We start from the raw sequence: 14,003 nt of genomic DNA on the forward strand, positions 1-14,003 counted from the left end.
GGAGGGAAAACAGTACACCTCTCTGAACAGTGTTTGGGAGGCTGTGGTTGCTGCTGCACGCAATGTTGATGGTGAACAGATCAAAACACTGACAGAATCCATGGATGGCAGGCTTTTGAGTGTCCTTGCAAAGAAAGGTGGCTATATTGGTCACTGATTTGTTTTTGTTTTGTTTTTGAATGTCAGAAATGTATATTTGTGAATGTTGAGATGTTATATTGGTTTCACTGGTAAAAATAAATAATTGAAATGGGTATATATTTGTTTTTTGTTAAGTTGCCTAATAATTATGCACAGTAATAGTCACCTGCACACACAGATATCCCCCTAAAATAGCTAAAACTAAAAACAAACTAAAAACTACTTCCAAAAATATTCAGCTTTGGTATTAATGAGTTTTTTGGGTTCATTGAGAACATGGTTGTTGTTCAATAATAAAATTAATCCTCAAAAATACAACTTGCCTAATAATTCTGCACTCCCTGTAAACTAAAGCTGTACAGCTCCCACATATTATTACCTTTCATGACCCTTTAAGACATGTAACATAAGTATTTACAAGAATGTAGCACATACACTGTACACATGACAATGTGCTACTAATAATAAGTGCAGGTTTGATTATAGTTGGTAAATACTTTATATTTAAATATTATAAATTGTGTAGTTTATATTAAGTGCAGAGTTGAATGTTGTGTTGAGGGACCACTGGCATTTAATTCCCCCCATACACACACTGAATGCTCACCTAGTTGTGGCTGAAGTTAGTGAATAACACAGAATTAATGCAGGTGCTATAAGGAATGGTTCAGTGCAGGAATATCTATAGGCCACAAAATGTTCTCTCTGGAAAATTGTATAATTTATAATAGTATAAGGGAAACACTAATTATATTCCCTATTTGCATCTGACTTCCTCTTATATTTATCTCTCTCATTTCAACATTTCTCACAACATTTGTGGCTGGGTATCAGGGACTCAGGAGGTTGATTGGGGCTGTTACTATTTTGTGGGTAAAGCCATATTGGGAGGGATAGGATCATGGGTGGCTAGTAGGCCGGATGGTGGGTGTGTCTGTGTGATTTGTGGGTGTGTCTGTGCAATTTGCGGCTTTGTCTGGATGTTCTGTGGGTGGGGCTAAGGGAAATTATTCAAATAGGGACATTTGTCTCACAAGGACAGTGGGGTTGAGCTTCAAATAGGGACAGTTGAACGGTCTGTTTGAATATGACAGACTTTACTTTGCACCTTTGCACAATTTGTTATTTTCTAAGGTACATTTCACTGTTAATGGGAAATAAAAGTCAGTATTATGCTGGGACTGTACTGTTATGAAGCACATTGCAATATTTAGGAGGTTAACAAAATACTGTTTTTTTGACATGGGGTTTGGCATTACACACCTGCTTGTGCCAGTCTCAGCACATAATTAACCAGTGATTGGCAAATACACTCTATACATGAGTTTGATTTACAGTCAAGCAATTACAGGTGGGACTATTCCAATCAGATCCCTTCTATGCTTTAGCCTCTTAATTCTTAGATTGGCACTTTTTGTAGTACCCAGTACTGATAAACAAATATACAGGACTGGGAATAGCTGAAAATGTTAGCTCATAGATAAATGGACAACAAGTAGTAGTAAATGGATCATACTCAGATTGGACAAAGGTAATCAGTGGAGTCCCTCAGGGATCAGTACTGGGCCCTGTTCTTTTTAATATTTTTATTAATGACTTGGAACAAGGGTTCAATAGAAACATCTCTATTTTTGCATATGATACAAAGTTGAGTAAGGTCATGGGCAGGTAAATAGAAAATGAGATTTAGTACTGGAAAATGCTAGGTTCAACATTTTGGAAGTAAAATAAGCAGGTAACCTATTATTTAAATGGGACTACAGATAGCAAAAGAGAGGAGGAAAAGGGATTTGAGAATAGTATTACATAACAAGCTAAAGCTGGGTGCACAATGCAGGGCAGTTGCTTCTAAGGTTAATAAGATACTAATAATATTAAAAGAGGCATTGATGCAAGGGAGGAAAGCATAATTCTGTCTCTATATAAATCCTTGGTAAGACCTCACCTTGAGTATAGAGTGCAGTTCTGGGGACCAATCTCAATAAATTAATTGCAGACTTAGAAAATGTTCAAAGAAGGGCCACAAAGCTATTAAAGGGGAATGGAGAATTTAAGCTATGAGGAGAGAAAACTGGGTCTGTTTTCTCTATAAATAAGGTGCTTGAGAGGTGACATGATTACTTTATATATATACAGTATAGTCAAGGCCCATATACAGAGACGGTGGAAACTCTGTTTATTCCAAGAAAGTTGCTTGTGATGCAAGGTCACAATGTAAGGCTGGGGGAAAGGAGATTTAATCTCCAGCAACATAAACTTTTTTTTTACAGTAAGAGCAATCAAATTGTGGAACTCATTACCTAAGGAGGTAGTTTATGCCAACAACTTAGATACATTTCTGTCTAGAAGCAAAATTCATGGATATGATTGTTTGTGTTAAATAGGTTACCTTTTTAATGGGATTAATTTAAGATCAACTGGAGCTTTTATTGTAAGTATTTTAAGATTTAATAGGTTGAACTTGATGGACTTCTATCTTTTTTCAACCTCATTTACTATGTGACTATGTTATGTTACTTCCTGTTTCACTTTCAGTCTGAACATCTTTTAATTAAAGTGATGGTAAAGTTTTCAATTTATATAATCAGATCCGGAATGGAAACAATAGTTTAGGTAGATTTTAATTCATCCATTCTAACCAAGATGCACTATAACATATTATTAATATAGTGATGAAATACTAATATCCGCTCTACTTCAAAGGTACTTTTTTTGTGATATAATGGATTCAACTTTTGTCCATTTGGCACCCTAGACAGAAAAAAAGTGTGTGTGTGTGTGTGGTGGGGGGGGGGGGGGGGTGGAGGGGGGTGGGGGGTGATTAGAATTGTATCCATGTTTCCATTCTGGATCTGATTATACAAATTGGAAACTTTACCAGCACTTTGTTTTCATTCATGCATCTTTTAAATGCTTAACTGTTAATCTTGCACATGATAGAAATGTTTTCAGTAGAATGTCTCTAAGTACATAATTGCCAAATGTCCGTTTCTCCTGTGACAGTCTAATATTTTGGCTTCCTGTCCCCGTCTACTAAAGGGACAGTGAAGTCAAAATTAAACTTTCATAATTCAGATAGGGCATTCAATTTTAAACAACTTTCCAATTTACTTTTATCATTAAATATGCTTTGTTCTCTTGATGTTCTTTGTTGAAAGCTAAAACTAGGTAGGCTCATATGCTAATTTCTAAGCCATTGAAGGCAGACTCTTGTCTTAGTGCATTTTGACAGTTTTTCAAAGCTAGCTAGTGCTAGTTTATGTGTGCCATATAGGTAACATTGTACTCACTCCCGTGGAGTTATTTATGAGTCAGCACTGATTGGCTGTCAAAAGAACTGAGACAAGGTATCACAGAGGTAAAAAGTATATTTATATAATAGCATTAGTTATGCCAAACTGGGGAATGGGTAATAATAGGATTATCTATCCTTTTGAGCAAAAACTATTCTGGAGTAGACTGTCCCTTTAAGTCTGTCCCATGTTCACCTTTAAAGGGCCAGTAAACGTAAAAAATAATGTTACATAAATATCCATGTTACAAACTGCTATTTGTAACTGGCCCTTTAAATGAAAAATTGCCCTGCTTCCATGGATCGTGGAGAAGCCTGTTTGCCAGCCTCCTTCCTCATGACTATGGCCCCTGGAAGATTGTGCCCCTGAAAACTTATTAACTTTTATTGGGTGTGTATGGCCCTTTAAGAACCGTCTGGGGACATATTGTGACTTTGGTGAACAATGCCCCTTCAAGACTATGTCCCCAGACCTGTAAAATAACTTGTCCCTGGCTTTCTCCCACTTGGTTCAGTAAATAGGACTTACTGAACCAAGTACCACACAGGCAGAGTGTTCCACAGAAAGGGAGCACTATTACAAAAGCATTAATTTTCATTGTGTGCCATTAAGAGTTAATTTTGTTTAGCTTCAAGAACCTATTCTAAATACAAGTTTGCTGGGATCAGCTCTAATTAAGTTTAGTGATAAACGTTCCCATTGTCTAATCAGACTGCTGGTGATGGGATGGACTGCATTGTTTTCTTGTTATCTGCTGAAGAAATGTAATTCTACTATGGCCTGTAAAAGGGCGTTGTCTCTCTGTCTAAATGTATCAAATGTGTGATTGGGGATTTTATGCCTCCCCCTGAGAGTGTCTTTTTTGCATGTAACCTCAATAAAAAGCAGGCTGTGTGTTCCAGCACATCAGACCTTTTCTGACCCTCTAACTTGCAGCATTGACACATGTTTGTAGGGGACAGCTATAATCACTACAGGGATTGCTATGCTCTTCATACTCCCTTAGCTACTGAGCTCTTGTAAGAGCTCTTGTTCCTGATCCTGCTTCACGCTACAGAAGGAAGAGGTTCACCTACTGGAGCCTGGTCATAGGTCCAGGGCGCAGAGAAGATGGCGAGATACCAGCCCAGCAGCGGTGGTTCGTAGAGTCTGCATTACGTATGGTGGCTACGTAGTAGTTATAGTGTCTACGGTGCTGAATATCCGTTGGTGAGCGCTAGGAGCATCCTTTTCTACGGTCCAACTTCCAGCCAGCCTGGAGGCAACCGTAACATTTGGTGGCAGTGGTGGGATAGCGTCCTAGCGCAAGGAGCAGCACCCCAACAGCACTGGTATCGTAGGAGAGTTATTGAGGGCAACACTAGCCACTGCGCAGCGTCCCTACCTACAGCAGCATGGAGCTGGCAAGATACTGGTCAGAACCCTGTGAAGAGCACCTCAACCGGATCCGTCGCTATGAGGGCGCTGATTTCATTCCAGAGGTAAAGAGGCGGCTAGTCCGATATGGTCCAGACCCTGCGCAGGAAGTAGTCAGTCGGATCATCTGGGAATTGGATACTGAGAACGAAGTGGCACGAGCCTTTGAGCGCCAACTGTGGAGTTTGAGGGTATGGACACCTGGTCTCTCTCCCCAGCCGCAGCATGTTCCACAGGGAGAGGAGAGCAGCGACCTCCCTCCCCAACGGCAGTATACCGTGCAGAGGGAAGAGACAACCGGTCTCCTTCCCCAACCCCAACCAGAGATACCCGAGGCAGCAGGCCTCATAGACTGGTCCTGGGAGGACCCCCAGCAGGCAGGTGGAGATGGGACCGCAGTCTCTCTACCGGCCCTACGGGGATGCTGGGCAGGCAGCCCAGATCCCCAGCGACAGACCAAGCTACAGGGAGGGGAGAGCATCGACCTCCCTCCCCAGCCGAAGTGTGCCTTCCAGGGAGAGGAGACAACCGGTTTCTCTCCCCAGCCGCAGCATGTTCCACAGGGAGCGGAGAGCATCGACCTCCCTTCCCAACGGCCGCCGGAGTATCAGGAGGAGGAGGTAAGCCAATCTCCCCCTCCCCAGCTAACTCCTAACTTGGGCCCAGGGTTAACAGTGGAGATGTTAACCCCCACTGACCCCCACGTTCCCTTTGCCAAAAATAACTTGTCCCTGGCTTTCTCCCACTTGGTTCAGTAAATAGGACTTACTGAACCAAGTACCACACAGGCAGAGTGTTCCACAGAAAGGGAGCACTATTACAAAAGCATTAGTTTTCATTGTGTGCCATTAAGAGTTAATTTTGTTTAGCTTCAAGAACCTATTCTAAATACAAGTTTGCTGGGATCAGCTCTAATTAAGTTTAGTGATAAACGTTCCCATTGTCTAATCAGACTGCTGGTGATGGGATGGACTGCATTGTTTTCTTGTTATCTGCTGAAGAAATGTAATTCTACTATGGCCTGTAAAAGGGCGTTGTCTCTCTGTCTAAATGTATCAAATGTGTGATTGGGGATTCTATGCCTCCCCCTGAGAGTGTCCTTTTTGCATGTAACCTCAATAAAAAGCAGGCTGTGTGTTCCAGCACATCAGACTTTTTCTGACCCTCTAACTTGCAGATTTGACTCATGTTTGTAGGGGACAGCTATAATCACTACAGGGATTGCTATGCTCTTCATACTCCCTTAGCTACTGAGCTCTTGTAAGAGCTCTTGTTCCTGATCCTGCTTCACGCTACAGAATGAAGAGGTTCACCTACTGGAGCCTGGTCGTAGGTCCAGGGCGCAGAGCAGATGGCGAGATACCAGCCCAGCAGCGGTGGTTCGTAGAGTCTGCATTATGTATGGTGGCTACGCAGTAGTTATAGTGTCTACGGTGCTGAAGATCCGTTGGTGAGCACTAGGAGCATCCATTTGGCACCCTAGACAGAAAAAAAGTGTGTGTGTGTGTGGGGGGGGGGGGGGGGGGGGTGGGGAGGGGGGCGGGGGGTGATTAGAATTGTATCCATGTTTCCATTCTGGATCTGATTATACAAATTGGAAACTTTACCAGCACTTTGTTTTCATTCATGCATCTTTTAAATGCTTAACTGTTAATCTTGCACATGATAGAAATGTTTTCAGTAGAATGTCTCTAAGTACATAATTGCCAAATGTCCGTTTCTCCTGTGACAGTCTAATATTTTGGCTTCCTGTCCCCGTCTACTAAAGGGACAGTGAAGTCAAAATTAAACTTTCATAATTCAGATAGGGCATTCAATTTTAAACAACTTTCCAATTTACTTTTATCATCAAATATGCTTTGTTCTCTTGATGTTCTTTGTTGAAAGCTAAAACTAGGTAGGCTCATATGCTAATTTCTAAGCCATTGAAGGCAGACTCTTGTCTCAGTGCATTTTGACAGTTTTTCAAAGCTAGCTAGTGCTAGTTTATGTGTGCCATATAGGTAACATTGTACTCACTCCCGTGGAGTTATTTATGAGTCAGCACTGATTGGCTGTCAAAAGAACTGAGACAAGGTATCACAGAGGTAAAAAGTATATTTATATAATAGCATTAGTTATGCCAAACTGGGGAATGGGTAATAATAGGATTATCTATCCTTTTGAGCAAAAACTATTCTGGAGTAGACTGTCCCTTTAAGTCTGTCCCATGTTCACCTTTAAAGGGCCAGTAAACGTAAAAAATAATGTTACATAAATATCCATGTTACAAACTGCTATTTGTAACTGGCCCTTTAAATGAAAAATTGCCCTGCTTCCATGGATCGTGGAGAAGCCTATTTGCCAGCCTTCTTCCTCATGACTATGGCCCCTGGAAGATTGTGCCCCTGAAAACTTATTAACTTTTATTGGGTGTGTATGGCCCTTTAAGAACCGTCTGGGGACATATTGTGACTTTGGTGAACAATGCCCCTTTAAGACTATGTCCCCAGACCTGTAAAATAACTTGTCCCTGGCTTTCTCCCACTTGGTTCAGTAAATAGGACTTACTGAACCAAGTACCACACAGGCAGAGTGTTCCACAGAAAGGGAGCACTATTACAAAAGCATTAATTTTCATTGTGTGCCATTAAGAGTTAATTTTGTTTAGCTTCAAGAACCTATTCTAAATACAAGTTTGCTGGGATCAGCTCTAATTAAGTTTAGTGATAAACGTTCCCATTGTCTAATCAGACTGCTGGTGATGGGATGGACTGCATTGTTTTCTTGTTATCTGCTGAAGAAATGTAATTCTACTATGGCCTGTAAAAGGGCGTTGTCTCTCTGTCTAAATGTATCAAATGTGTGATTGGGGATTTTATGCCTCCCCCTGAGAGTGTCCTTTTTGCATGTAACCTCAATAAAAAGCAGGCTGTGTGTTCCAGCACATCAGACCTTTTCTGACCCTCTAACTTGCAGCATTGACTCATGTTTGTAGGGGACAGCTATAATCACTACAGGGATTGCTATGCTCTTCATACTCCCTTAGCTACTGAGCTCTTGTAAGAGCTCTTGTTCCTGATCCTGCTTCACGCTACAGAAGGAAGAGGTTCACCTACTGGAGCCTGGTCATAGGTCCAGGGTGCAGAGAAGATGGCGAGATACCAGCCCAGCAGCGGTGGTTCGTAGAGTCTGCATTACGTATGGTGGCTACGTAGTAGTTATAGTGTCTACGGTGCTGAATATCCGTTGGTGAGCGCTAGGAGCATCCTTTTCTACGGTCCAACTTCCAGCCAGCCTGGAGGCAACCGTAACATTTGGTGGCAGTGGTGGGATAGCGTCCTAGCGCAAGGAGCAGCACCCCAACAGCACTGGTATCGTAGGAGAGTTATTGAGGGCAACACTAGCCACTGCGCAGCGTCCCTACCTACAGCAGCATGGAGCTGGCAAGATACTGGTCAGAACCCTGTGAAGAGCACCTCAACCGGATCCGTCGCTATGAGGGCGCTGATTTCATTCCAGAGGTAAAGAGGCAGCTAGTCCGATATGGTCCAGACCCTGCGCAGGAAGTAGTCAGTCGGATCATCCGGGAATTGGATACTGAGAACGAAGCGGCACGAGCCTTTGAGCGCCAACTGTGGAGTTTGAGGGTATGGACACCTGGTCTCTCTCCCCAGCCGCAGCATGTTCCACAGGGAGAGGAGAGCAGCGACCTCCCTCCCCAACGGCAGTATACCGTGCAGAGGGAAGAGACAACCGGTCTCCTTCCCCAACCCCAACCAGAGATACCCGAGGCAGCAGGCCTCATAGACTGGTCCTGGGAGGACCCCCAGCAGGCAGGTGGAGATGGGACCGCAGTCTCTCTACCGGCCCTACGGGGATGCTGGGCAGGCAGCCCAGATCCCCAGCGACAGACCAAGCTACAGGGAGGGGAGAGCATCGACCTCCCTCCCCAGCCGGAGTGTGCCTTCCAGGGAGAGGCGACAACCGGTTTCTCTCCCCAGCCGCAGCATGTTCCACAGGGAGCGGAGAGCATCGACCTCCCTTCCCAACGGCCGCGGGATTATCAGGAGGAGGAGGTAAGCCAATCTCCCCCTCCCCAGCTAACTCCTAACTTGGGCCCAGGGTTAACAGTGGAGATGTTAACCCCCACTGACCCCCACGTTCCCTTTGCCAAAAATAACTTGTCCCTGGCTTTCTCCCACTAGGTTCAGTAAATAGGACTTACTGAACCAAGTACCACACAGGCAGAGTGTTCCACAGAAAGGGAGCATTATTACAAAAGCATTAGTTTTCATTGTGTGCCATTAAGAGTTAATTTTGTTTAGCTTCAAGAACCTATTCTAAATACAAGTTTGCTGGGATCAGCTCTAATTAAGTTTAGAGATAAACGTTCCCATTGTCTAATCAGACTGCTGGTGATGGGATGGACTGCATTGTTTTCTTGTTATCTGCTGAAGAAATGTAATTCTACTATGGCCTGTAAAAGGGCATTGTCTCTCTGTCTAAATGTATCAAATGTGTGATTGGGGATTTTATGCCTCCCCCTGAGAGTGTCTTTTTTGCATGTAACTTCAATAAAAAGCAGGCTGTGTGTTCCAGCACATCAGACCTTTTCTGACCCTCTAACTTGCAGCTTTGACTCATGTTTGTAGGGGACAGCTATAATCACTACAGGGATTGCTATGCTCTTCATACTCCCTTAGCTACTGAGCTCTTGTAAGAGCTCTTGTTCCTGATCCTGCTTCACGCTACAGAATGAAGAGGTTCACCTACTGGAGCCTGGTCGTAGGTCCAGGGCGCAGAGCAGATGGCGAGATACCAGCCCAGCAGCGGTGGTTCGTAGAGTCTGCATTACGTATGGTGGCTACGCAGTAGTTATAGTGTCTACGGTGCTGAAGATCCGTTGGTGAGCGATAGGAGCATCCATTTGGCACCCTAGACAGAAAAAAAGTGTGTGTGTGTGCGGGGGGTGATTAGAATTGTATCCATGTTTCCATTCTGGATCTGATTATACAAATTGGAAACTTTACCAGCACTTTGTTTTCATTCATGCATCTTTTAAATGCTTAACTGTTAATCTTGCACATGATAGAAATGTTTTCAGTAGAATGTCTCTAAGTACATAATTGCCAAATGTCCGTTTCTCCTGTGACAGTCTAATATTTTGGCTTCCTGTCCCCGTCTACTAAAGGGACAGTGAAGTCAAAATTAAACTTTCATAATTCAGATAGGGCATTCAATTTTAAACAACTTTCCAATTTACTTTTATCATCAAATATGCTTTGTTCTCTTGATGTTCTTTGTTGAAAGCTAAAACTAGGTAGGCTCATATGCTAATTTCTAAGCCATTGAAGGCAGACTCTTGTCTCAGTGCATTTTGAGAGTTTTTCAAAGCTAGCTAGTGCTAGTTTATGTGTGCCATATAGGTAACATTGTACTCACTCCCGTGGAGTTATTTATGAGTCAGCACTGATTGGCTGTCAAAAGAACTGAGACAAGGTATCACAGAGGTAAAAAGTATATTTATATAATAGCATTAGTTATGCCAAACTGGGGAATGGGTAATAATAGGATTATCTATCCTTTTGAGCAAAAACTATTCTGGAGTGGACTGTCCCTTTAAGTCTGTCCCATGTTCACCTTTAAAGGGCCAGTAAACGTAAAAAATAATGTTACATAAATATCCATGTTACAAACTGCTATTTGTAACTGGCCCTTTAAATGAAAAATTGCCCTGCTTCCATGGATCGTGGAGAAGCCTATTTGCCAGCCTCCTTCCTCATGACTATGACCCCTGGAAGATTGTGCCCCTGAAAACTTATTAACTTTTATTGGGTGTGTATGGCCCTTTAAGAACCGTCTGGGGACATATTGTGACTTTGGTGAACAATGCCCCTTTAAGACTATGTCCCCAGACCTGTAAAATAACTTGTCCCTGGCTTTCTCCCACTTGGTTCAGTAAATAGGACTTACTGAACCAAGTACCACACAGGCAGAGTGTTCCACAGAAAGGGAGCACTATTACAAAAGCATTAATTTTCATTGTGTGCCATTAAGAGTTAATTTTGTTTAGCTTCAAGAACCTATTCTAAATACAAGTTTGCTGGGATCAGCTCTAATTAAGTTTAGTGATAAACGTTCCCATTGTCTAATCAGACTGCTGGTGATGGGATGGACTGCATTGTTTTCTTGTTATCTGCTGAAGAAATGTAATTCTACTATGGCCTGTAAAAGGGCGTTGTCTCTCTGTCTAAATGTATCAAATGTGTGATTGGGGATTTTATGCCTCCCCCTGAGAGTGTCTTTTTTGCATGTAACTTCAATAAAAAGCAGGCTGTGTGTTCCAGCACATCAGACCTTTTCTGACCCTCTAACTTGCAGCATTGACTCATGTTTGTAGGGGACAGCTATAATCACTACAGGGATTGCTATGCTCTTCATACTCCCTTAGCTACTGAGCTCTTGTAAGAGCTCTTGTTCCTGATCCTGCTTCACGCTACAGAAGGAAGAGGTTCACCTACTGGAGCCTGGTCATAGGTCCAGGGTGCAGAGAAGATGGCGAGATACCAGCCCAGCAGCGGTGGTTCGTAGAGTCTGCATTACGTATGGTGGCTACGTAGTAGTTATAGTGTCTACGGTGCTGAATATCCGTTGGTGAGCGCTAGGAGCATCCTTTTCTACGGTCCAACTTCCAGCCAGCCTGGAGGCAACCGTAACATTTGGTGGCAGTGGTGGGATAGCGTCCTAGCGCAAGGAGCAGCACCCCAACAGCACTGGTATCGTAGGAGAGTTATTGAGGGCAACACTAGCCACTGCGCAGCGTCCCTACCTACAGCAGCATGGAGCTGGCAAGATACTGGTCAGAACCCTGTGAAGAGCACCTCAACCGGATCCGTCGCTATTAGGGCGCTGATTTCATTCCAGAGGTAAAGAGGTGGCTAGTCCGATATGGTCCAGACCCTGCGCAGGAAGTAGTCAGTCGGATCATCCGGGAATTGGATACTGAGAACGAAGCGGCACGAGCCTTTGAGCGCCAACTGTGGAGTTTGAGGGTATGGACACCTGGTCTCTCTCCCCAGCCGCAGCATGTTCCACAGGGAGAGGAGAGCAGCGACCTCCCTCCCCAACGGCAGTATACCGTGCAGAGGGAAGAGACAACCGGTCTCCTTTCCAACCCCAACCAGAGATACCCGAGGCAGCAGGCCTCATAGACTGGTCCTGGGAGGACCCCCAGCAGGCAGGTGGAGATGGGACCGCAGTCTCTCTACCGGCCCTACGGGGATGCTGGGCAGGCAGCCCAGATCCCCAGCGACAAACCAGGCTACAGGGAGGGGAGAGCATCGACCTCCCTCCCCAGCCGGAGTGTGCCTTCCAGGGAGAGGAGACAACCGGTTTCTCTCCCCAGCCGCAGCATGTTCCACAGGGAGCGGAGAGCATCGACCTCCCTTCCCAACGGCCGCCGGAGTATCAGGAGGAGGAGGTAAGCCAATCTCCCCCTCCCCAGCTAACTCCTAACTTGGGCCCAGGGTTAACAGTGGAGATGTTAACCCCCACTGACCCCCACGTTCCCTTTGCCAAAAATAACTTGTCCCTGGCTTTCTCCCACTTGGTTCAGTAAATAGGACTTACTGAACCAAGTACCACACAGGCAGAGTGTTCCACAGAAAGGGAGCATTATTACAAAAGCATTAGTTTTCATTGTGTGCCATTAAGAGTTAATTTTGTTTAGCTTCAAGAACCTATTCTAAATACAAGTTTGCTGGGATCAGCTCTAATTAAGTTTAGTGATAAACGTTCCCATTGTCTAATCAGACTGCTGGTGATGGGATGGACTGCATTGTTTTCTTGTTATCTGCTGAAGAAATGTAATTCTACTATGGCCTGTAAAAGGGCGTTGTCTCTCTGTCTAAATGTATCAAATGTGTGATTGGGGATTTTATGCCTCCCCCTGAGAGTGTCTTTTTTGCATGTAACCTCAATAAAAAGCAGGCTGTGTGTTCCAGCACATCAGACCTTTTCTGACCCTCTAACTTGCAGCTTTGACTCATGTTTGTAGGGGACAGCTATAATCACTACAGGGATTGCTATGCTCTTCATACTCCCTTAGCTACTGAGCTCTTGTAAGAGCTCTTGTTCCTGATCCTGCTTCACGCTACAGAATGAAGAGGTTCACCTACTGGAGCCTGGTCGTAGGTCCAGGGCACAGAGCAGATGGCGAGATACCAGCCCAGCAGCGGTGGTTCGTAGAGTCTGCATTACGTTTGGTGGCTACGCAGTAGTTATAGTGTCTACGGTGCTGAAGATCCGTTGGTGAGCGCTAGGAGCATCCTTTTCTACGGTCCAACTTCCAGCCAGCCTGGAGGCAACCGTAACAATCCATATAGTGCAGAATTATGTAACATTATCTTAGCGACAGCTTGAAAAATCTAAAGATTTGAGAGATTTTATCCCCCATAGTTACACTTTTCCTCTCCAGGCTCTTTTGATCAATTCTTTTTAAAAGTGGTTTGTGGGTGCGCTGTCTAATCACAGCACGCCCGATCGCGCTATTGAACTAAATGTAGCGCGTTCCTGCTACCAAATCAGAGTGGAAGCGAGCTACATTTTGTTCAATAGCGAGATCGGGCGTGCTTTGATTAGACAGAGCGCCCGCAAACCACTTTTAAAAAGATCATCTGATCAGAAGAGCCTAAAGAGAGAACGAGGTAAGTGTAACTTTGGGGGATAACATTTCTCAAATCCTTTGATTTTTCAAGTTGTCGCTAAGATAATGTTACATAATTCTGCACTATATGCAGATTTATGTAACATTATTATTTACATTTACTGGCCCTTTAAGTTTAATAGTATTGTGTGCAGTACAGTACTCCCACCAGAGAGGTCGCTGTGGCTTCTGATTTTACTCTGTTATTACTCATAGCTTACTGTATTTAAGTGTTTTTTATCCTTATCTATGATCTTCAGTTATGATGAAGTTTAGCAGTGTGTAGACAGGTGTCAGGTAAGGGGAAGTCATGTGATATATAATACCAGGGAAGGTAGAATGCAGTGTGTGAGGAAGTCAGGCATCTCAGTAGTTTTGCAGGATTTGGAACATGTGTAATTTCCTCCTTTATATACTGAGGCTTTGCTTAGCAGGGGGTTAATACACCAGGCTCTTCATGTGCTGGG

The sequence above is a fragment of the Bombina bombina genome, chromosome 11, assembly GCF_027579735.1.
Source record: "Bombina bombina isolate aBomBom1 chromosome 11, aBomBom1.pri, whole genome shotgun sequence".
NCBI lineage: Eukaryota > Metazoa > Chordata > Amphibia > Anura > Bombinatoridae > Bombina > Bombina bombina.